This window comes from Peromyscus maniculatus, chromosome 4, assembly GCF_049852395.1.
Source record: "Peromyscus maniculatus bairdii isolate BWxNUB_F1_BW_parent chromosome 4, HU_Pman_BW_mat_3.1, whole genome shotgun sequence".
NCBI lineage: Eukaryota > Metazoa > Chordata > Mammalia > Rodentia > Cricetidae > Peromyscus > Peromyscus maniculatus.
The window spans coordinates 73409300-73432863 of NC_134855.1; the positions used below are offsets into that span (position 1 = coordinate 73409300).

The 23564-nt window shown below is 36.0% G+C and overlaps 1 protein-coding gene across 3 annotated transcripts in view; it reads left to right on the forward strand.

The window, feature by feature from the left end:
* Lrrc4c (leucine rich repeat containing 4C) overlaps positions 1 to 23564 on the forward strand; it is a 1301043-nt gene that overhangs the window by 215570 nt on the left and 1061909 nt on the right. For all 3 annotated transcript variants that reach the window (XM_042275785.2, XM_042275787.2, XM_076570133.1), the window contains exon 2: positions 22286 to 22473. The gene's annotated coding sequence lies outside the window, so the exon portion shown is untranslated. The remainder of the gene's footprint in view (positions 1 to 22285; positions 22474 to 23564) is intronic.

The following is a 23564-nucleotide window of genomic DNA, read 5'->3' on the forward strand; positions in this document are numbered from 1 at the left end:
TTTAAAGTCTCCGACTTCAAAACACTTCAGGACCGAATTGTTACAGATAAGGGTTATTTACCCTGTCCTAATTATTTCATTGCTTAGTTGAGAATGCTGTCTGAATTCAGTGTTCTTAACCAGTAAAGTGGATTCTAGGGCACGAAGACCAGAAATAAGAGTAAACTTACAGCAACTGGAGTCAGCACTACCGAAAATGTTTTAACAATATAGGTAGATATTCATTTTAGTTGCATTTTATGAGTTAAGAAAAACTTTCAGAGATAGGTATGATAAATTACCTACCTAGAGTCTCTGGATGAATAGGGGACACAGACTATGTCTGATGCCAGGTGATACGACTCAAGAGTACAGCCTTCTGATTATATTTCCAGTGGGGTCCTTGTAGGAAGTGGCTGAGATAGTGTAAGTAAACATCCTGGTTGAACTGTGCGAATTGAAAACTGCAAAATATCACTGTGATAAAGAGATGCTGGGGAATTCAAAATCTCTGTCCTTAAATTTCTGGATCTACCATGGATTTGCTTATATATCCATCCTCATTCCTGGGGTGAGATCCATGTCCTCATATCTTCAGTCAGAAATTGGCCAGGCAGTACAGTGACAAATAGGATTTTCATTCTCTAAAAACAAAAATAAAGAGCAATGAGGCAATTGCATAAGAATTGAAGCTAAAATGCTAAGTCCAGGTAGAAAGAAATGCTTGTGCTCAGACCATGTAGACCCTTCTCAGTTACTGTCCGGCCCTTGGTGAAATTGCTGTCTTCATTCCTTGTCTCTGCCCTCTGGCTCTGTAACTGTATTGGAAACCTTCATTCTTATTTCAGCATCAGTGGCCATGTCAACCCTGGAGCTGCCTCCAATCTACTCTTTTCACTTTCTTTGACTTTCTCTGAAATGGCTGTCACTTGAAAAACTTTCAGAAAGCTTCTTTTCTCCAATCAACAAAATGAAACTCCACTTTGCTACTTTTGACACGAAGTGTGCCATCCTTTTGGGTCATGTGTTTCTTTCTCTCTCCTTTTTTCCCCCTTCTCTCCTTCTCTCCCCTCTTCCTCCCACCCTCTTCCTCTTCTTCTTCCTCCAAACCTTACTCTCTCCTTACCTTCTTTCCATTATAGTAGAAAGGTATTTTGCTATTAACATGCCAACATGAGTTAAAAGGTCCCTAGATTCCCCAACCTTGCATATTTGCCCTTGTGACTAGTATTATCTATTCTCTAGACTTGGCTACAGTAGAGAGTATCTAATTCAATGGGACTGTTCTTGTCCAGTAAATGGTTACATTCATAGGAGCCGTTGTTTCCTCTAGCAGTTCTCTGTAATATGACTTGGAAGTTAAGGCTCAGCTCTGCTCTCTGAGGCCACTGGGGTTTTTAATTCCCCTTTGTTAAACAGAAACATTGAAGCCTCCTTCACAATACTGCTGTGACGCCGTGCATTGAACTTGTATTGGACCGAAGTTAGCAGTTGAGCAGTGACAAAGCAGCTGTCCCGACTCAATTAGAACCCCGGGCTTAGTAGTTTACACCAGTTAGCACTCAGAAGTCCGAGATAGATGCATCTTAAGTTCATGCCTAGCTTGGGCTACGTAGAAAGACCCATTATCAAATAAACAAACTAACTAAACTAGTTGGACATAATCTTGATCAAGCAGGTTTTAAAAACCCTGACATCTTCTAGCAAGTTACTTGATCATCTATCTGTAGTCTGTGTTTCTGATCCCTGCGATGCAGAATGGTTGCTAGAACTCCAGCCATCCTATCCACCTTCCAGGCAACAGAGTGGAGAAAAGTAGTAATGAAAAGCAGTCTTTATTTCCTTGAAAGCAATTTGATAAGAAGCAACCATATTTGGCACTCAGTCATATGGCCACACATAGCTGTATAGATCAGGATAATATCACTTATTCTATCAGCAAAATACTAAGCTACAGTTTGAGCTTCTTATTACTGAGGAAGAAGTATGTACCACATGGAGCAACTGCATCCATTTTTAATTCTTCAGCTTCTAAGTCAAAATCTTTATCAAACTCTGTGTCTATTCTGAGGCTTTTTCTTTTAGTTTAAACAATATAATGAACAATATATACAAATAGTTATGAAGAGATCAATGTCTAAATAGTTGCAAAGAAAGACAAGTTTGTTGCCTCATTTTAGAGTGAATGATTTTGTGAATGTCTGCCCATCAGGATATTAAGAAATAAGTGAATTATGAGATAAATGATAATTTCAAATAAGATGATAGGATATGTACAGAAAAAGAAGCTATGCAGAACTGGAAAAGTGTCAACCTTGATGACTGAAATCAGACTCATAGAGACTAACATAGGATCAGAGATTTTGAAAGAAGATGTTTTTATTTTCTGAGCACTTAGACATATCCATTTTGTTCCTTTCTCTGGCCTAGTTATTGATACACTTGGGTATCATTAAGGAGAAAAATCAAACATTGCAATTAATTGCATATATAATGATAAATAGTATTTATTAAATGAGAATAGTTATTTAGATGAAATGAGTGCCAGATGATATACCAAGTATATTGTCTTCTAGTATTGAGTATGTGCAAAAGATCTGGTAGAGGTACATATGATTCTTGATCTATAAAAAGGATCAATGGTGAAATATGACCCTGTAAGGTGATTTTTGAGTCAGAGATGACATTATAAAAATGTGGATACACAGAAAGATTGATAGCATTAGTAGTTGAATTGTTTATGTTATGGTTGCCAACCAGCAAGTTTCTGTGTTATTTGGGTTCACACAATAAAAGTGGCAGGGCTGGGAAATGGTTCATTGTAAAATGCTTTCCTGCCAAATGTGTGGACCTGACTTCAGAACTTCAGAACCCATATGAACTTGGGTGTGATTATTCACATCTGTAATCCCAGTGTCCCTAGGAAATATGGGAGTCAGAAAAATTATTGGAAGTTAATAGTCCATCCAGCCTCACATTCACAGTACTGACCAAGAGACTGTCTTAAAATGGTGGAAGATGAGGAATAAAATCCAAGGATTTCCTCTGTCTTCATTGGATCTTCACAAGTACACCGTGACAAGCATACTCTTGTACTCACATACACCCACATACCATATGCACACAGACAGACAGACAGACAGACACACACACACACACACACACACACACACACACACACACACACACACATACACCTTAGACATCCAAATGTTTCTGCATTTTGTGGGTGTAATCTAGCCCTCATAGTCCTCCAGATTTTGTGGAAATGTAGCTCAGGTAACCTGATGTGTGGCAACAGAATGTAGGAGAATGATTATCTCATGGAAATTCCAAAGGCAAAAACAAAGTACATGCCAAGAATGATACTGGAAAAGGTAACAAAACTATAGCCTTGGTCTAAAAATGGCATATATACATATGTAATTCAACTCCTGAAGTTTTAGATATGACTAAGGGGGGGAATCAAAGTTGGAAAATCAAAGTATTTATTTCCCCTCTCATACTGGAGCAGCCTAAAAGTGCCAAAATCTTGAGTAGAATAATTTGAAACAAAAGGTAGAAATTCTACAGGTAATCAGAATGACTTCTTAGTTTTTTTCTTTTGTTGTTGTTGTTGTTATTGTTGTTGTTGTTTTATTATTCTTTTGGGGGTCTGCCACCTAGTTGCCAAATAAATACATGGAGACTTATTCTTCTTTATGAATGTCCAGCCTTAGCTTGGCTTATTTCTAGCCAGCTTTTCTTAATTTAAATTATCCTGTCTACCTTTTGCCTCTGGGTTTTTACCTTTCTTTATACTTCTATTTTCTGCTTACTCCAGAGCTGGTTGTAGCTGGGTGGCTGGTGCCTGGGATCCTCCTCTCCTTCTCCTTTTCTCACTCCTCCCTCTCTCTCTTCTTCTCTATTTATTCTCTCTGCCCGCAAGTCCTGCATATATCTTTCTCCTGCCTTGCTATTGGCTGTTCAACTCTTTATTAGACCAATCAGGTTTTTGTAGACAGGCAAAGTAACAGCTTCACAGAGTTAAACAAATGTAACATAAAAGAATGTAGCACATGTTTGCATCATGAAACAAATATTCCACAGCATAAATGAACTCAACACATCTTTAGCTAATATTCTAAATCATCTTAGAGTGATTCTATAAGGAGAACATATTATGTTTGGAGGATACCATTTACTAGGAACGTATTCAGATAAAATGATAAGGCACATATAAACATCCATTTGTTGCCAGAACAAAGGTGGGAAAGAAGATATAATGTGGGAATTTTGGGAATCCCTTCTAGCACAGATGAGCCCCATTCAATAGGGACTGACTGTAGCAGCTAAACAGAAAACAGAAGTGTAGATGGAAGTTTCTTGGTCTGGCTAAGTCTCTTAGCAGCTTATAAAATAATCAGAGGCTTAATATTAATTACAAACTGTCAGGTCTATGGCTCAGGTTTATTATTAACTAGCTATTACAATTTAATTCAACCCATTTATATTAATCTATGTTTTGCCACGTGGCTTTGTGGCATTATCTGTGTTCCATTACATCTTGCTCCTCTGGCAGTGCTCAGCTTCTTCTCTCACTCTGCCTTTCTTTTTCTTGTCTCTCTCCTTTGATTCCCTGCCTGGATCTATTCTGCCTTGCCATAGGCCAAAGCAGCTTTTTACCAACCAATGATAGCAACACATATTCACAGTGTACAGAAAGACCATCCCATAGCACAGAAGCCATTTCAATCTACAGAAAAAGATTCATCTCCATAGACCAGAAAGAAGTGGATATATATGATGTGATGATGTGATTGCACCTACTGGAGTTCTTCTGAAAATGATTTCTCCAAAGCTTACCTGGAAAGTTTAACCATTGATCATCCCTATTAGTATCTGTCTTCCCATTTCTATGACAAACAAGGTATTTCAGTAAAATTTCTCTATGCTATCCAGTAATACTCTGTTTTATTTTTCTTTTCTTCATTCCCTCTGATTCTGTCATGTTTTCTTCCTTTAAAATATTCAAGTCCCCATCAACTTAGTGAAAGTCACTGTGTATCATGCTTTTCCTAAATTCCATCTGTGTTCTCATATTCATTTACTTTTGTCCTGACTACACCCCTAACACAAGGTCTTTGTCTGCATTCCTAATAATAACCATGTTACAAGATTGTATTTAAGAAAAATCCTTGTTGAAGGGCTAATGCCTCTGAACTGTTGGTCATTTTAGGGAAGAACTCTGGAAAGACTTGAAATTTAAATAATCATTGGTCCCCCCAGAAATGATTCTTTTTGAATGACTGAAAAAAATCTATAATGAATAAGAATTTGAGCCATTCAATAATTTAGGGGAGGATAAATTCTCTGGTGAATTCTTCCATTTTTAAAGTTGATAGTACTCAATAATATAAGGTACTAGATCTAAACATTAACATCACTTAATAGGTTAGAAAAATGAGTTATGGAGATTTTACCATTCCTTAACTAAAAAGAGTGATAACAGAGGTTAAAAACCCACATCATGTGACTTCTGATCTGTGATTCCACAATAATGGCATGGCTCCTTTAAGCCTCTTTGTCTATCTTTATGGAACAAATATGCTAGAATTCAGGACACACCCACCTAAGAGGCTGTGTTTCCATTGAAATAAAATAAAGCTCAATTGTTTTGCTTTGGTGATTCAAAGTTTTGTACAGTTCCTGTGTCCCCCTCCCAGTTTCATGAACCTGTTCACCTACAACAACCACACCACGTACATCTGTAATATGTTAGGTTTCCTCAGATGAAAGCAGAATGTTGTATGTCATGATAGCTCAAAAGAGGAGACTATTCCCACAAAGGTCTTTCATGAAGTCTACTGAAATCAATTAGGAATCCACTTAAGCAAAACAGTGATTTTGGGAAGTCAATGCTTGTTTAAAATGTTGTTTCCTCAGAAGGGAAGAGATATAGTTGTTGTTTTTATCCAAAAGCATATTTTCATGTATAAAACCAGATTGCTTTTTTAGAGTAGTGTTACGTTGTGCAATTAATATAATAGCCTATTTTTTTTTCTAATTTTGTAAGAAGGAGTTGACTCCCAGTAATCTGTACTTTCAGACTGTTTGTTTCTAATTCAATTGATCTCTCTCACATTCTGGTCTACTTCTGCATTTTATTACTATGATAAAAAGCTCTCTGCATTTCTCTGATTTCTTTATATTTTTTCCCAAGCATAGCATTGAGAATTAGATGCAGTGATGCTTGGGGATGGCTGCAGTTACCTCAGACATCCTTCAGGCAACCAGAGATAATTTAACCTAATAGCCTGCAAATCTCATGATATACAGAAAGCTAACATTTTCCATTTATTTTTTTCCCTTTTTTGTTTGTGCCAATGCAAGATGAATTTCAAGGGTTCACTTTTGAAGCAGGAGTAAATGTGCTTCCTCTAAGCTTTGACATTTGATTTTTGTTTTAAAAAGAACCTGTCCTTCATTAACTTAAAAAACTACTCATTTTTCATAGTGGCATGCACATAATTCACCAGAAAAGGAAGAATTCAGCAAGGTTCTGTGGTTTTAGAAATCACTAAGATAATCTAAGCCACAGGGACTCTACCTGGCACTCACCCATAAGTTTTCTTTTCTTTCTTTTTTTTTTGATGAAAGGAAGAAAAGAATAACAGATTTATTATGTTTCATCTGTCCAACCAATCAATATAAAAGGGTCATTATGTTGAAGTTACAGTTCTAGGGGCTGGAACTAACACCCAATGTTGAAAAAAAAAACAGAATTAATTCCTGACTGTGGTACTTGCTTGCTGGTGAAATAAAAGAGAAATCTATAAAGTAATATGCTAAATAAACCACATATATTAAAATGTTATGAACATTTATAATATAAAGGTAATAGATAATATTCAATATATTCAATAGAATGATCAATAAGGAGTAGATATGTGATACTTTAAATAGGATGCACCCAGAACAGGCCTCAATAAAGTGCTGTATGAGTGATCATTTCAGGTTAAAGCACCTTGTGTGTACTTGGGGCACAGTGGCAGATTCCAGGTAAAGTATGAGTAGATTGGCAGGCGGAGCATTCATTCTGAGTTGAGAGCAAGGAAAAGTGTGTTGTATTTATGATTAAGAGAATATAAAAGGAATTAAGATGGTTAAAAAGGACAGTTAATCCCTTTGATCATTAATATTATTTTGATAATCGTTCTGAGTGCAATAAAGAAAAGATTTGCAGAATTTTGGTTAAGGAAACCTTTCCTAGAATTGTGCATCAGGTGAAAACTACACAGCCTTCTTAAGCCTAAAGACAGAGAACATGGGGATGCAGTGCAGAAATGTCAAGAAGTCAAGTATAAAGTCATGTATCCACATTGAATGTTTTATGTGCTGAAAACAATGAGGTATGGAGAAAGAGAAAACTTCTGAATGTTGGTTCTACCTATTCCAGCTGAAGCTTTATGATTACATAAAGGTGTTTATGTATATATTTTACCTCTTATACAGAGGAGATAACTTCAGTAGTCTGATATATTATTGCTATAGCTAAGGGGTCACTCTTTGCAGTGGCTAGCCCTTAGACTCCAGTTGCTGCTCAATATTTAAGTGCTCATCTACACCTTTGTCTAGTGTCTAAAGTGTACGTTTGGGAAGATATCCTACTCCAAGCCTAGAGTCCTCATCTACAAAATAGAGTTATTAGTGGCAACACTCATCCATATATCTTGTGAAAATGTAATACTCTGATGATCAATAATATTCAGCATTTTTGTGTGCAACTTAAATGGTTACTAAATTATACTGGTCAATCACATGAACGAACAGTATTGTCACTTTTACATCTTACATCTGTGGTTGTAGACACAATTAGCTGTTTCTGAACTTAGAGGAGACTAACAAAGACAATAGATACCATACTCCCAATATGATAACACAGTTGGTAAATTGTGGTAAAGAAGTACACTAAATTCAACAGCAGAATGGATGAGGAAGTGACCTCAGGTATATGCACAATTGTTAAATCTGTTGCTTAAAAAGAACTATAGGTTAGAAGCATTAAAAAGTGGAAAATTAGTGAGATATTTTATTTATATTTATAAAAACCTGATGTGTTTATGTTTGAGAAAGAGCAGTAATTGAACTATGACCTCAGTGGTTAGTGATTTTTTTTTCTGTACTGAGTAGTAAGAGGGGGTACCTAAAGTGACAAAATTCATTAGCCTAAAACCAGATTAAAAAATAAGAATCTGATAGGGATAGATCAATAGTTTAAGTTTCAAGTTGAGCTTTTAAATTTCCACGTCTCATTCCAAAAATGCTTTGGTACTGAGAAACTGACATTGTTAACAAATCATGAAAAGATGGGTACTAATATTCCAGGATGTACCATTTAGTGAAGATTAAACTAGAATCTAAAAATCTTCAAGAATTTTTTAAAGTCACATTTATGAAGGTAGGATAGCTTTTATTTGCAGGAGATTTTATGCAGCTTTAATTGAATGCTAATATTTAAGTAATTAACATTTTAAAAGATAGCAAAGTGATAAAAAGGAGTGAAAATATTGAAAGGACTGTTCACACTCTCACAGAAATGTGAATATTAAAGAGAAAAATTACTGTGAATCAGAGTGAATGCCTTTCCTTCATACTACTAGCATTACCCAAAATGGTCCTGGTTCTCTGAGACACTGTTGGGGCTTTGTTTTCTGCAGGAAGAGAGTCTGTATCTCAGAGACCCACGTGTCATGTGACAGTTGCTATGGTAACAAGTTTAAGGCATGTCATTGAGTTACCAAGTAAATAGTCTCATAAAGTAGATATTATAGCTGACATGTAAATTAAGACTGCCCTGTCTCTGTTAGCCTTTCTATTCTGAATTGCCTTGCTTTCCATATTTAATAGAAAACTCTTTCCCCTGCAAAAACCTTCCTTTCTTAACTACCAGAACATCATTTGAATTCACAGTTGACATTCTACTGTTTCTTATTTTAGCATTCCATACTGCGGCATTAATTCTTCAATATTACTGTTACAATAACAGATTATTAAGTTGGTATAAATAAAGCAATAAAGTTGTATCTTTTCAGTGTAGGGAGATGTAGAGATAAGAAAATGGTAGGACCTGTTCTTAGAATTTTCTAGGCCAAATTTTTTTCTGTTCACTTTATGGCACTGATCTCCATGGCTTCTATTTTAGTGTTTATTATAGTTTGTGAAGCTGCCAGTTAAAAGTATCTCTATTTATTTCTAGAAACAACCTACATTTTCTCATGATGCACACATGTGGCTCTCTTCCTGATCAAGCACTTATTTTTTTATAGCCATAGGTGCTGTATCATGCTTGACATCTGCTTTTTATTGTTCAACATGTTCCATGTACTTCAGACATCTCATAACTTTATTCAAATTTGTTCATAATTAGCTTTAATGTGTATCTGGACTGAAAGGTTCACTTTGGATGAATGAAAGAATCACACAAACATTTTAATTCTCTTTATTTAAATCTTTAATTTAAAAATATAACTACATCATTCTCCCCTTCTTTTTCTTACTCCAACTCATCCCATGTCCCCACCCTCAATTCCCTTCCATGCCTCACCATTACTCCTTTCCAAATTCAGTCTCTTATTTATTATTATTATTATTATTGCTATATACATATATGTAATATTCATATGTGTGTAAATATAAATCCACCTATAAAGATGATCAAAGATCTATGAATTTTATATGGATATTCATATATCTATATAAGGGAAGTTCATAGCTTAGTGATATATAAGCACAATAGGTTATTTTGCATATTTTTTTCAATTAATGTTCATATTTGTGTGACATTGAGAAACAGAAATTCAAGAATATAAACAGAAAATGGAGTAACGAAGAATCAAGAAGTACTGTTTGAGATTGGCATACTGTTGACAGCCACCTCTAATCATTGGCATACTGTTGACTGGCCCGATCCTATCATTTTCCTCTGACATTCTTCCTTTAAGATTCCATACTTGAGATTTTCCCTCCACTAACCAGACTCAGTCTGTAAACATTCTAGGAATAATACAGTTGCCATGTGGGAGAGACACATTGCATGGATGTTTAGAAAGTCCCCATTTCATGAATATGCTTTCCCAAAAATTTCATCTGGAAAATTCTGTGTCTGTTCTGTTGTCTATAATCCTAATTTGAAAGCCATTTCTGCTGACTCACGTGGAGATATGGACAATGATCTCATTCACTGATCATATTTCCATTTCAAGTCTAGATCATGTGTAAAGGGGGCAATGGAAAACTGGTCAGCGTTTAGGCAGCTGGGATGTCACCTCACCACTGTATTTCAGTACTCTTAATTTTTTATTATTCTAGTAGGTTAATATAGGTTCTTTTCTTATTGTTTTCTTCAAATCTGTTTTAATAGTACGTGATGTCTCACTAGTAAGGGAAATAGCAAATAATAGCTCCTCCATGCTTCAGCAATATGCCAAATACATACATGAGAATCCTGTTGTTATCATTTCTTAAGGATGAGATGGCATTTCTCTTAATCTTCATTTGAGAAATGCATACATTGATAGATAAGAGATATTATGTAGCAGTAGAGGAAATCCAGGCAATCCACAAGAAACATGTGTTCCTAAGCTCCAATTCTTAGCTGACAGGCTTATCTGTCTACCGACTTACACATCCTTCTAGCCTATGTATGAATTGGTCTATATTACTTTATAAACTTAGAAGAAAATTTTGGTTCATGAAATTTGTTTTCTGCCCACTACTTCTCAGCCAGGTGAAAACATTTCTGTAGACTTTTATTTCTTATTTCTACTTAGATTTCATTGCACATGAAAATGTAGATTTCTGAAATCTGCAGATTATAACTGGGAAGTTCTTGCATTTGGGTTTATGACAGTTCTGGTTCCTATTGTAGATACACAGACATTTCATTGTTTCTTTCCTTCAATACATTTTTATTTTAAAAAATATATTTGTTTTCCTATAGTATCTTAGAAGGTAGTCTAATAACAGTGAAATATAAGTATCTGTTATCATGAATACAGCTGTGGGTGGGCTAGGAACAAGCCATAAAATAGAAGGGAGCATAATGTTCCAGATGGTCATAGCAACTAAATGTATATTGAAAACCTGGTAGGAGAGAAGAACAGTTGAAATGGATAAAGTACAATAAGATTAAGTTTCCTCAGTGTCCGGGTAATATTTGATAGATAGTCGTCAGCTGAAGGAATGAGTCGTGTAGGTATCTGGGAATAAATTGTGAATAGGGGACAGGTGGTACTGTTTAGTGGTAAGTATTTACCTAGTGTGTGCAAGACCTCAGATTTTATCCAAGGCACTGGAAATGAAGAGAACAAAAGAGCATTCAGTAAGTACTATGGCCCCTGGAAAGATAATATCAGGATGTTAAAGGGACAGCAAAAATAGAAAATGTTACTAAGTACCTCTAGATAAACTCACGAGTCAATGATAGAGCTTTAGAGGATTCAGAAGAAATTCACTCATAGCTTTATTACTTCTAACCCAAAGCTTTACATAGATTCCAAATCTTATTTCAGAAATAATGTAAATGATGCAGAAGCTGAGAATCAAATGGGAAAAAAATGGATGCATCTAAATTTACCTCGTAGCCTCACATCCTTCGGTAATCAGCATCTTCGCCTCTAGAAGTAACATTTTTTTTTCTTGCAATGAAAGACACCTTTCCTACACAACTATGCAGTAGCAGGTGAGAATAAATGCTTTAGGTACTTTACGTGAAGTCATTAACTTAATAAATCTTCTCAACAAGTCTGTGATGTAGACAGCTTCTCCTCTGCTTTATAGATGAGTTTGGGAACACTGTAGTTCAAGGTCACAAGAAAGCATAAGATTTGAAAGTTAAGACGTCTTGAAAGTTAAAATTTGCTAAATGCATAAGTAGTTTTCAGAAAAAAAACATTTCATTTATATCAAAATCTAGATTCTTTTTGTTGTTGTTTGTTAAAGACATGGAAAGCTAGACCATCATAGAAGTGTGGATGAATAAAGGCACCAAGATTGGGGCCAAATATGAAGCACTCAAAAATCTTTACTTAGGGATTGAAAATGAAATGATATCTATCACACAGTCATTCATCATTAATTCAGTCATCACTTATCCAATATATGCAGCCCAGGTATTAACCAGCAAGTAAAAGTGTGAGAGCTAAGGATACACAGTTCTGAAAAACAGCTAGTTTTGTCTCTACAGAATATTTATTTAGGAAAAGAGCCACTCACAAATGCTTATAGATGTAGCTCTTTTAGGCACTAGTGTTTATTAGAAAGAATTGAAGTGATTGGACACAGACTGATGAAGGCCCTTTTACAAAAGAAGAGCAGCTCAAATATCCATTTCTAAAAATAAGACATTTTAACAGAGGTCTGATTAAATATAAGGGTGAGGTATTGGTTATAGGCAAATACTTCATACAGAAAGAACATAGGTTACGTAGACAGGGCCATGCAATGCATTAGGGTGTGTTCAGAAAAGAGGGAATCAAACTAATTAGCACACATGTGCACAGTAGCATCTCTGCAAGTATGTGCAATATATATATATATATATATATATATATATATATATATATATGCTTTCTATTTAATTAAAAGCTTTGTTGGGGTATAATATGAATCTTAAATGGTCTTATTAATAAAAAAATCCACAGCTAGATATTGGGGTAAAAGCTGAAAGAACAGAGAAGCAGAACAAACCACAGCCGATCCTGTTTCCATGAATCCTCAGACTGAAAGCATCTGAGTTCTCACCCTTGCCGGTCTCAGTTGAACTGCTGCTTAGTTCCTGTCTCCTCACAATTTATATCCTGTTCTTCACCCAGCCATGTCACTTCCGGGGATTAAAGGTGTGTGTGCTTTCCAAGTAAAAGCATGAGCTCTCAAGTGCTGAGATTAAAGTCCTATGCCACCACTGCCTGACTCTGTTCCCAGTGTAGACTTGAACTCAGAGATATTCAGACAGATCTCTACCTCCCAAGTGATAGGATTAAGGGTATGTGCCACCACTGTCTGGTCTCTATGTATAATCTAGTGGCTGGCTTTGTCCTCTGATCTCCAGATAAGTTTATTAGGGTACACAAAATATTGGGGTACACAATATGTCACCACGGGGGGCATTTCAGAATGCCTAACTCATGGGAAAAAGTAAATTCAGTTCTATAAAGCATTCCTATAGCTTTAATGAAAGAGCTATCTAAGGCTGAAAGAGTTTCTTTTATTCCTAGCCAGCTTTTTAGTTCTATTTCTGTTATGAATTTTCTCTGTAAGTACATGCTCTCACATATTAATTACCTATTTTCTTTCAGGTGCTGGCTATTTGTCTAAGCATCAATGTCTATTTTTAAGTAGCATACAAACATGCCTCTCCTTCTCAAGAAGATAGTAATGAATGGGTACTCTTTGTTTTCTGAATATTTAAGGAATTCCACTGGGAAACAGAACATATATAAAATACCAAACAGTACAGGAAGTATATGAATCTTTCAGACAACAAAGATGCAGTTTAGAATCCAGGGAGATCAATGTTTCTTGGAAAAGAAGAGACATGTGGGTTTATGTATTTCATCCTCTTCTTCCCATTCTTTCATTTTTAACACAGCTTATAATACATTCTCCACATGATAGTAGTTGTTGCATAGATTCTAAGTCACCATTTACAATTATTTATGTGACCGTGTAGGACAGGATAGTTGAAAGTACAATCCAGGTAAACAGGATGATGTTATCAGTGACCAAGTTGAATATAGATAAATAACTATGCAAATGGAAATCGGTGAAACGAGTAAATAAATGAACAAAGAGTGTAGATCAATCTTAGAATTAGGCTAATGCCATCTCTAGTGGATGCATTTTTTTAGTTCCTTCTACATTATTCCAATCTCAGACATAATTTTGCTTTGCCAATTTTATGCACATGTAAATCTGTACCAATTTCATGGTCTTGTGAATGAAATTGACCTTCCCTACCCACTGCCTTGAGGATAGAAAAACCTGAATATCAACAACTCCAGAGCAGTGTATATTGATGAACTGTCCTTATTTACTTCATGATAAGCATGGTCTCGTCTATGAGGGCAAATGATGAGGCACATGCATGTGAAAGTCTGAGGGTGGCATCAAAAATCTTCTTGTACTGATCTTCCATCTTACAGTTTGTATCGTGTCTCACTATCAAACTCAAAGCTTGCGGATATGGCTAGTCTCCCTAGCAAGCTTTCTCAAGGGATCTTTATTTCCTTCCCATGCTGAAATTGCAAGCTGCTTCCTTGCCTACGTCCTGGATTTAAGTGGGTTCTGTGGATCTGGTGTTCTTGGTTGTATGACAAGTGTTTTAATTGCTGAACCCTCTCTCTAGTTTAGATATGGAGTGGTTTTTCTAATTTTTCTTTCATATTTGAGCTTTAAACATAATTTCATCACTGCTTCCTTTCCTTTCTTTCCTCCAAACCCTCCCATAAACCCCTCATTGCTCTCTTTAAAATTCATGGTTTCTATTTTGATTAACTGTTATTACATGAACCTACACCTTGGTCTTCTGTTCCCCAGACATTCCTACAAGGAAAGTCTGAGATCCAAATTGTGCATACTCATATCTTTGAGTTGTGATTATTATTTAATATGAAGAGATGAGCTAATATTTTTTTTGTTTTGTTTAGGGAAAAAGTTTATTTGGTTCACAATTCCAGGTTACAAAGCATTTTGGGGAAATCATTGTGGCAGGCAAGCAGAGGAGTAATGACATTTTATCCATACTCATTAGTGGGGTAGCTGTAGAGATGGTTCAGGGGGAGAAGTGCTCTCTCTTATTGCGGATGACCTGGGTTTTGTTCCCAGCACCCACATTGTGCTGCTCACAACTGCCTGTAACTCCAGTTCTAGGGTATATGATCCCCTCTTTTGGCTCCAAGAGCACCTTGCACAGGAATGGCATATACAAAATGAATCAACAACTTGAATAATTGTTGTTTGGGACTATAATTTCATGAATTTCCCCCAAGAGATATCTGAAACTGATATCAAAATTAGACATGAATAAGATGACATAAACACCCCAATATGGTCAAATCTAAATTTATCAATCAAAGAATAACTCCATGTTCAGTTTCCCATGTTTGCATATATATTCAAGACATATTGATAGCACTGTGATAACTGAATAAGAACTTGCATTGCTCCTGTTAGCATGTGATTCAGAAATATATTAACACCAACATATATTTTCTTCTAGGCATAATGATCTTTACATAATAAATTTTGCACATAAATCTGCTTAGATTCAAAGCGAATGTAAAGTTCTATCTCCTAGTGCTAATTTCCCTAGTGAGAAAATACAGTTTTCCATATCAACCTAGTATTTTTTATTCTACCATTTTCAAATGAGTGTGAATATTTAGCTTATCCTTAAAATTATATTTTGCATTTTAATATTGTAATAAAATTATTAATGTGAATATTTACAACTCTTTCCTTTTAAAGAGTAAAAAAACCCATCCTATGTGTTTTAAAGTATGTATTAAATAAATGTCTAATGGAAGGACATTAAATTGGTTTAATTTTAACAGTCATTTCCAAAGCTTCTTGTCAACATAATTTCTTGTTTTCACAACTGTCCAAAGAGTTGCATATTCTACTGTTCAGAGTCACAAATATAAGCTCTTTCTCTGAAGAGCAATCATTGAAATAAGCATTAACACTGACAATTTGAATAGGCAGCTAATTCACAACACTGAAAACTGTTCTCATTTGACTTTGACTCTTACTTGGCATTTGTTCTCTTAGTATGCTATGGACATATCTTCTCAGTCTCATCTTTTTAAGTTTGTACTCATTCCTTTAAAATGAGATTAGAAATAGGAAAAATCAAAGAAAGAAAATATATACATATATAACACTAAGAGTTTATGACTAGAATATTGTTATTTACTACACATTCATTCAACCAATGACTATTTGGGGAATTCAGGCTATCATCACAATATACAAGGTGGGACATATATTTTCATCTATAAATCAGTTGTCTAAACTAAACAAATGTTCAGCCTATAACTACAAATGAATTAATGTGCTATACAAAATGCACGATATATTTTAGGAATGGGGATAGAGAGAATGGTAGAGTCCATGGTTCTTAGATTGATGGGTCTGGGAAAGGGAAACTTAGTCTTCAGAATGACTTAGGTGAATCATGTCATTCACTGACAATTCAAACAAACACACTACCTACTTACACTGAAATAAACCATCAGAGCCAAGTTAAATAAAAAGAAACAACTTGAGGCCAGGAGATGGTGCTACATGCCTTTAACCCCAGCACTCAGGGGGCAGACCAAGGCAAATCTCTGTGAGTTCAAGGCCAGCCTGGTCTACAGAGCAAGATCCAGGACAGGCACCAAAACTTCAAAAAGAAAACCTGTCTCCAAAAAGAAAAAAAGAAACAAACCAACCAACAACAACAACAAAAAAAAAAAGAAAAAGAAAAACAACTAAAAACCAAGGAATTATAAGAGGTCTTAACAATTAAAAGGAAGAACATAAAAGGAGTTCAGCTGAAGAGAGGGAGGAGGGAATATAAGAGCAAGGCAGGACAAGGTCATAATGAGAAAAACCACAGAGACAGCTGACCCAAGCTAGTGGGAGCCCAGGGCCTCTGGATTGACAGCATGGGACCACACTAGGCCCCTTGAATGTAGGTGACAGATGTAGAACTTGACCTGTTTGTGAGTCCCCTGGCAACTGGACCAGGACTCATCTCAAGTATACGAACTGGCTTTTTTAAAGCCCATTCTCTATGGCGCCATGCTTTACTTAACTTTGATGCAGCTTGGAGAGGCTTGGGCCTGACCCAACTTGGTATGTCAACCTATGTTGAATACACAAGGGGGGCCTTACCCCCTATGAGGAGTGGGTGAGGGTGAGAAAAGGGAAGGGGGCGCAGCTGGAGAAGAGGAGAGAGGAAGAACAGTGGGTGGTATATAAAATGAAAAAGAACTTTAAACAAGAAAACTTTTTTAAAAAACAAAACAAAAACAGTAAAAAGAAAAAATATACTTCAATTCTTTCTAATATATTTGTTTTGAGGACAAATCTGAGGTTAATGGAGCAAAATGTAAATATTTGTCAAACTCCAGAGTAGAGAGATTTTGTTGTTTAGGACTGTGATATGCACATGTATGTAGCAGGAATGTAGTCATGGTAACAAGTTAGAAAACATGTATGGCTGCCAAACAGGATTTTATTCCTTTTACTTAATGTGTAATTTAAATTACTCAAGTCTTGGACTCTGCCTGCAGAGGTTTAAAAATATGTGCAGTATAGCAGCGATATACTCTAACTTCCACGGTTATAGTAACAATTCAAAGTGTGCTGCATAGCTCTTGGAGAGAATACGTGTCTGATGTATAATAACTGAATGAATGAGAAAAAAGACCATGAGAATGACACTGAAAACAGGACAGAGTTTGAAAGGAGAAAGATTTCATCACTTATTTTCTACTCTCATAAAACATTTAAATTATAGGCAGCTTAGGAGACAATTTAATGGTTAAAACAGTTATTGCCCAAGCACGAGAATTAGACTTTAGATTCTTAGGATACACATAAATACCAGGAGGGCACAGCAACCCTTTTGAGTTTATAGCAGTTGGAAAGTAGAGAAAGGGGATTCCTGTAGAAAACTGGATAGCCAGACTCAGCAATTTAGAGAATTCTGTGTTCAATTCAGAGATCCTAACTCAATGAATTGAATGGACAACAATTGAAGAAGAAACTCCTCATCTCTCTCTCTCTCTCTCTCTCTCGACTCTCTCTCTCTCTCTCTCTCTCTCTCTCTCTCACACACACACACACACACACACACACACACATACACCACATATATGAAATAGATGTTTTGGCATGGAAAAATGAGTATAAGGATACTTCTAGGTGTGTGTGTGTGTGTGTGTGTGTGTGTGTTGCATACATACAAACACACATTATGTACCTATACACATCATATTTATAAGAGAAAAAATTCCTATCTAAATATACAAATACACAATACACATATAGTGTGTATACAGGAGTAAAAACTATTCAGATCATGGACACTAGATTATAATGTTAGGAGGTAGTTGTGGAAGTAATTTTGATAATTTGCCTAGAAAGATGAGAAGGCTATGTATGTGAACATTTGGGAAAGGACAGTTGAGAAAATGTCTACAGTATATTGTATGAATAAAGAGACAAGTTAGAAGTGCACTTTTATAGAAACAGAAAAGACCCTTAAAATAAGAAGACTTAAAAAGTGAAATGTTTGTGTAGTTTCGTTTTTGGTGAAAAGAGTACAGTGACTATAATTAAATGGGAGGTTGGGCCTATGGACATTCATACATATGTGCACTTGTGCATGTGTGTGTGTGTGTGTGTGTAAGAGCAAGGATTTAAACTTTTTGGAAAAGAATAAGCCTGTAGTAAATTCGTCTTGGAGAATGTAAAACGAATGGTGTAGCACTGACATATCAAGATAATAGCAAAGACAAGTGAGGTTAAATTGAGAACACAGATGGAAGAGCTAGTTCGATGCAAGAGAAAATCAGCTGCTTTGACATGTGAAGAAGGCAATTGAATTCTCAGTACTTACAGTGGTAAGAGTTTGCATGTAGGGACAAGGCATTGAAGTTGATGCCTCTCAATTTAAAATTTGTCTGTATGAAATATGAAGTATGTTCTCCTTTGATGGAAACAACAAGCATATGTATGCTTTGGTATCCTGCTAATCATTTTTTCCCTGCTGTTTCTTTATCAAGGGTCTGGACAGAGGAATTGGAAAGCTATATTAAACCCCTCTTCTAATGAAAACACTAGTTTCCAGCCCAGTATGCCTTTCTTGACTTTCTGTATAAGGGAAACCATTACTTGAGGCTCTGAAATACCACATTGATTTCAGAAAGCCATGACAAGTCCACAGAGGAGGAGGATGTGTAGACGTTACTGGGTAAGGGTTTTGGGAAAAAGAACAAGGTTTCAGCTTTCCAAAAATATGCACATAGAGGCTATAGTGCCAGTTGAACAGATTTCTATCACTACAATAATTAAAAAAAAAAAACTGCTAGAACTCCAAGCAGTCATGCCTAGTAATAGAGCTTCTTTACCCCCCTTCAATGGAATCACACTCTAATTGACACATGGGCAGCAGTATCCTCCGGAGTTGAGTGGCATGGGATGAGTTTGGACTTTTCCTGTGATTTATTAAATGTCCTTCTGTGATATTTCTCTGTAACCCTCATGCTCCTGTTCTGAATAGATGTGTCAAGCTGACTGGTATTTTATGAGCACAGGTCATAAGATGCTTTCCAAGTTGTTGCAGTCATCCATTAAATGTTTTATTGTATTTCAGATACCTTAGGTAGCTGAAAAAAGAGTGAAAATTCTTAGCACAAGGCTCTATATCTGTACCTTAATCTCTTAAAATTATTATCATATTACTATGCTTAATGTCATATAAACCACACAGAAGAACTTTTAGTTACCTCTTACATATCAGATAGTGCCCAATTTAATCCTTACAGAAGCCAATGACATAGACGTTTTGGCATGGAAAGAACACTGAGTATAAGGACACTTCTAGATTTTGTTAAGCATCACATCGTCAACTGGATTCAAAGGATGTCTGAATGGAGCAACTGTGGTTTGAGATGGGTAGGGAATCAATTGCCTTGTCTATGTTTTGAATGGAAAGGAAACTCTGACTTCTTTCAGCATTCAAATTTCAACTTTATCATTGGTATAGCTACACAGGTAAATATACATAAGGTCCAAATCCATTTTTCATTATTCCAATGTTACTATGCTAAAATTAGTTTCTAGGGTAAGAATCATGGTTATGGAGCCTATAAATCTCATGTATAAAGAAGGCATGCCTCACCCTTTCCAAGAATCAGAAGCACAAGATCACTGCTGCCCAAACTCCTGAATTGACATGGAGATAATCTCCAGACCCACCTCCCCTACTGAAGATCTGATGGCATTTGATAGCTGTTTGAGAGAGAGAGAGAGAGAGAGTCACTCTAGGTGACTTTCTGGTAGGTTCTCCATGTTCTAGATGGCCCTAAACCCCATATGGCTGGCACTAATTACATCAGCATTTTCCTAAACGAATGTCATTTTTAAGTGTATTCTAAATATTTAATGTTATGTGCACAGGAAAGTGGGAATCACAACTCTCCTCAAAGAAGCTTCTTTTGCAAAAGCTGCAGATTCTTACAGGGGTCCACAACTAGTAAAAATTCAGGAATAAATAACTACTGAGTGGTGCCAGTTGATGCATCTGCAACACAGCACCTGTAACAAAGGCTCAGAGAAAAGTCACAGAAAAAATAGAAATATTGTAAAAGTCATAGATTCAGTATACCTGATATTTTATAGTGTCTTCTAGACACAAAAAGCAATATGAACCCATGAAATATCAATAATGTTTCCTTATACAAGAACAGTAAAATGATGGGGAAGATTCTATAATGTCTCATGCTATAGATGAGAATCTATAGGCAGTCACTGGCTGCTGAAAAAGGGAGAATCAATTTCCTCCAGGGATAAACTCACACACAGGCTTTCCATTGCAAATTTGTCAGCCATGGACACATGTATTTATGAGCAATGCATGATGGATTCAATAGGTTGAATATACGTGTGTGTGTGTGTGTGTGTGTGTGTGTGTGTGTGTGTGTATAGATAGGTAGGTAGGTAGCAATAATAATTAAATAAGACGTTATGAATTTAGATAAAAGGGGACCATGGAAGGAATTGAGGGGAGGAAGTAACAGGAGTGATGTAACCGAAGTGCTTATGTATGAAGCTCTTACATTTTTTAAGAAAGAAGCCTAAACCTAGTAAAATGAAGAGGATGCGTTTTTGAGAAACACAGAGATAGAAGTAGAAATTAGTACATATATGATCATATGTTGTATACATGCATGACATCATCAAAATTTCAAAAACAAATCAGTGGCAAAATATCTTAGTCCTATACAATAGATATTTCACTTTTGGTGATCAGAGAAATGGTGATATTTACTTCAGCCAAATATCTCTAAGAAAGCCAAAGCTTTTTCAGTAGAAAAAGAAATTATTCTCTCTATGCATGGCATGTACATTTTCTATAAAAAGCCATTCTTCCAACTATCTTCATTTAACACATTTAGATGTTTTATATCAGCTTTCATACTATGAGCTTGAGTGATTAGTGCAGTGATCCATTTAGTATGAAACATCACATAGCTCATGCTGCACTATCAATGAGGAAGCACTGTGTTAGAAGACTTCACTGTGCTGCATTCATAGTTCAAGCACTCATTGTATTTTAAGACAGCACACAGAGAACTAGCTATGTCAGATTTGAACTTTGGGAGACTTGTAGAAGCTGTTTTAAAAAGTCACAGTTCCTCTGGCATGCCTCAGAGCTGGAACCCACCCACTATGTGTTTGTAATAGCCTAAATTCCAAATCCTATCCCCTACGAACATGTACAGGTGGTAGAGCACACTCCCTTTCCCTAGCATGGTCAACCTAGTCCTAAGGAGCCAGTTCTTTAACATGCATGCTAATGTCTTGACTGCTAAGTTTTTACCAGACATTATTACTTCAAGCCTCTGGTTGTCTCTGACAATCATGAAAACTGTGGGTAGCCAGCTCTTTCTTTGGACACCAATAGTAGGGCATAAGTATAGACAAGAAATCCTTAACTTCTCAATGTTGGCATGATTTGTCTTCTTCCCTCGCCAAATGTTACCATAGGGTGAAATGTTTAATTGTTGAATAGACACTATATTATGGGTCAATGAGTAAATAATACCGAGAGAAGTAGAATCAGTATTAGTGGAAATTCTTCCCTCCTACAACCTCCTATATTGTTTCAATTTTCTAACATGTGCGAACAGATACAGACAAACAAAGTAAAAATGTGCTTCTTTAGAAAAATCTAAATCTCTTCTATATGGTCATTTTCTGTTCTCTGATCTGAAAACCAGGACTATTTCCTCATCAAATGGAGCATACCTTATCAACAATGAAATTGTAGTTAGCCTATAAGTTAATGGCTCTCTGTGATACTTGCACAAGTCATAAATTTGTTTGTCTAAATTTCCTTTGGGAAAGTATAAAAATCTCCTTTATAGTACTAAAATGGTCCCCTGGTATTAAATCCTAAATCATAACAACAGCTAGCACTTTTAAATGTCTGTATGTGCGGATGCTATGATAAACACTTGACATAGATTATCTCATTTAATTCTCACAGAAACCAAATGAAGTGTTTACTGTCATTATCTCTATTTGATGAAGAGGATACTGAGTCTCAAAGAGAATTAATAACTCATTCAAGATCATCTAATGCCAAGTAATCAAGAGGAAATGCCATGCGTGTACAAAGACCAGCCTGGACCAGCCTATTTTTGAGAGGATAGCCCACAGAGACAGAAGTAGCAGGTGAGTGTGTTTCTCAATATTAATTGAAGTGGATATCTAAACATCAGACCAAAAGGGAACCAGAAGCTACACCATGGGATGATCTCATTGAGAGGATCACTGGCCTTGTGAAAAAAATCAGGGATTTTGTTCAACCTTTATGGTTGCATTTAAGAGATGTAAACAAATGTGTTTCCTTTGTATTTGTAACTAATTCCCTGATGTGATAAGAGTTTCATGCCCGTATCTTGTGTTTTTGGTGGTGTGCTGCCAGGGATGCTTGGTCTTGAGCTTTTGTATGTCCCATGAACATCGCAGAATGCTTGACTTAAACACTCAGCTCTGTAGACAGTTTCTACAACCCATTGATATTGAGTTTCCAAATAATTTGGCTCTCTGGTACAGGATAACTGTCTTTCAGGAAGGCAAGTATGCTGCATTTCCAAACACACAAATAACTTTGCCTGTCACTTAACAAGTCACTGGTGGAACTCTGACTGCATCGCTATTGTGCTCTGGAACCATCAGCCATATGCTATTTGCAAAAGGGACTTGTTTTGAAGTGGTGTGCCCATGTCAGTAACATCACAGCAACAATTAATGGATTTCCTGTTGTGTATTTTTGTCTTCTGTTTTTAGTTGACAATTTACAATACTCTGGGACTATTATTTCATCTTTTACCATTTAACTCACACTTGCGCTCCAATAAAAAGTAAAATTTAACTTGATTGTGGAAATTCTAGGTCAATGTGTTGTTGACTAAGAGATTGATGAGCATATTCACTGGACTGACAGTGAGAATTGGGAAGAGGTCAAGTCTAGTATGACCCAAAAGAAATAAATGGAAATTTAGAATTAGTGACTTCTCTTGCATGTGTCAGCATCCTTGGGAACTCATCTCTGTGCCAAATGGATTACCACGCTGTTGGTATGGTTAGTTATCTTGAACTTAATTTGTAATTACGATAAACATAATTTAATTCTTTCCAAACCTCCTAATTGAATTTAGCATATTCATATACTTTATAAATATAGAATGTCTCAAACTAATAGAAATCATTTATAATTTAGAAGGGATATCTTTGCAAGTCAATAGAGGGTCATGTGTCAT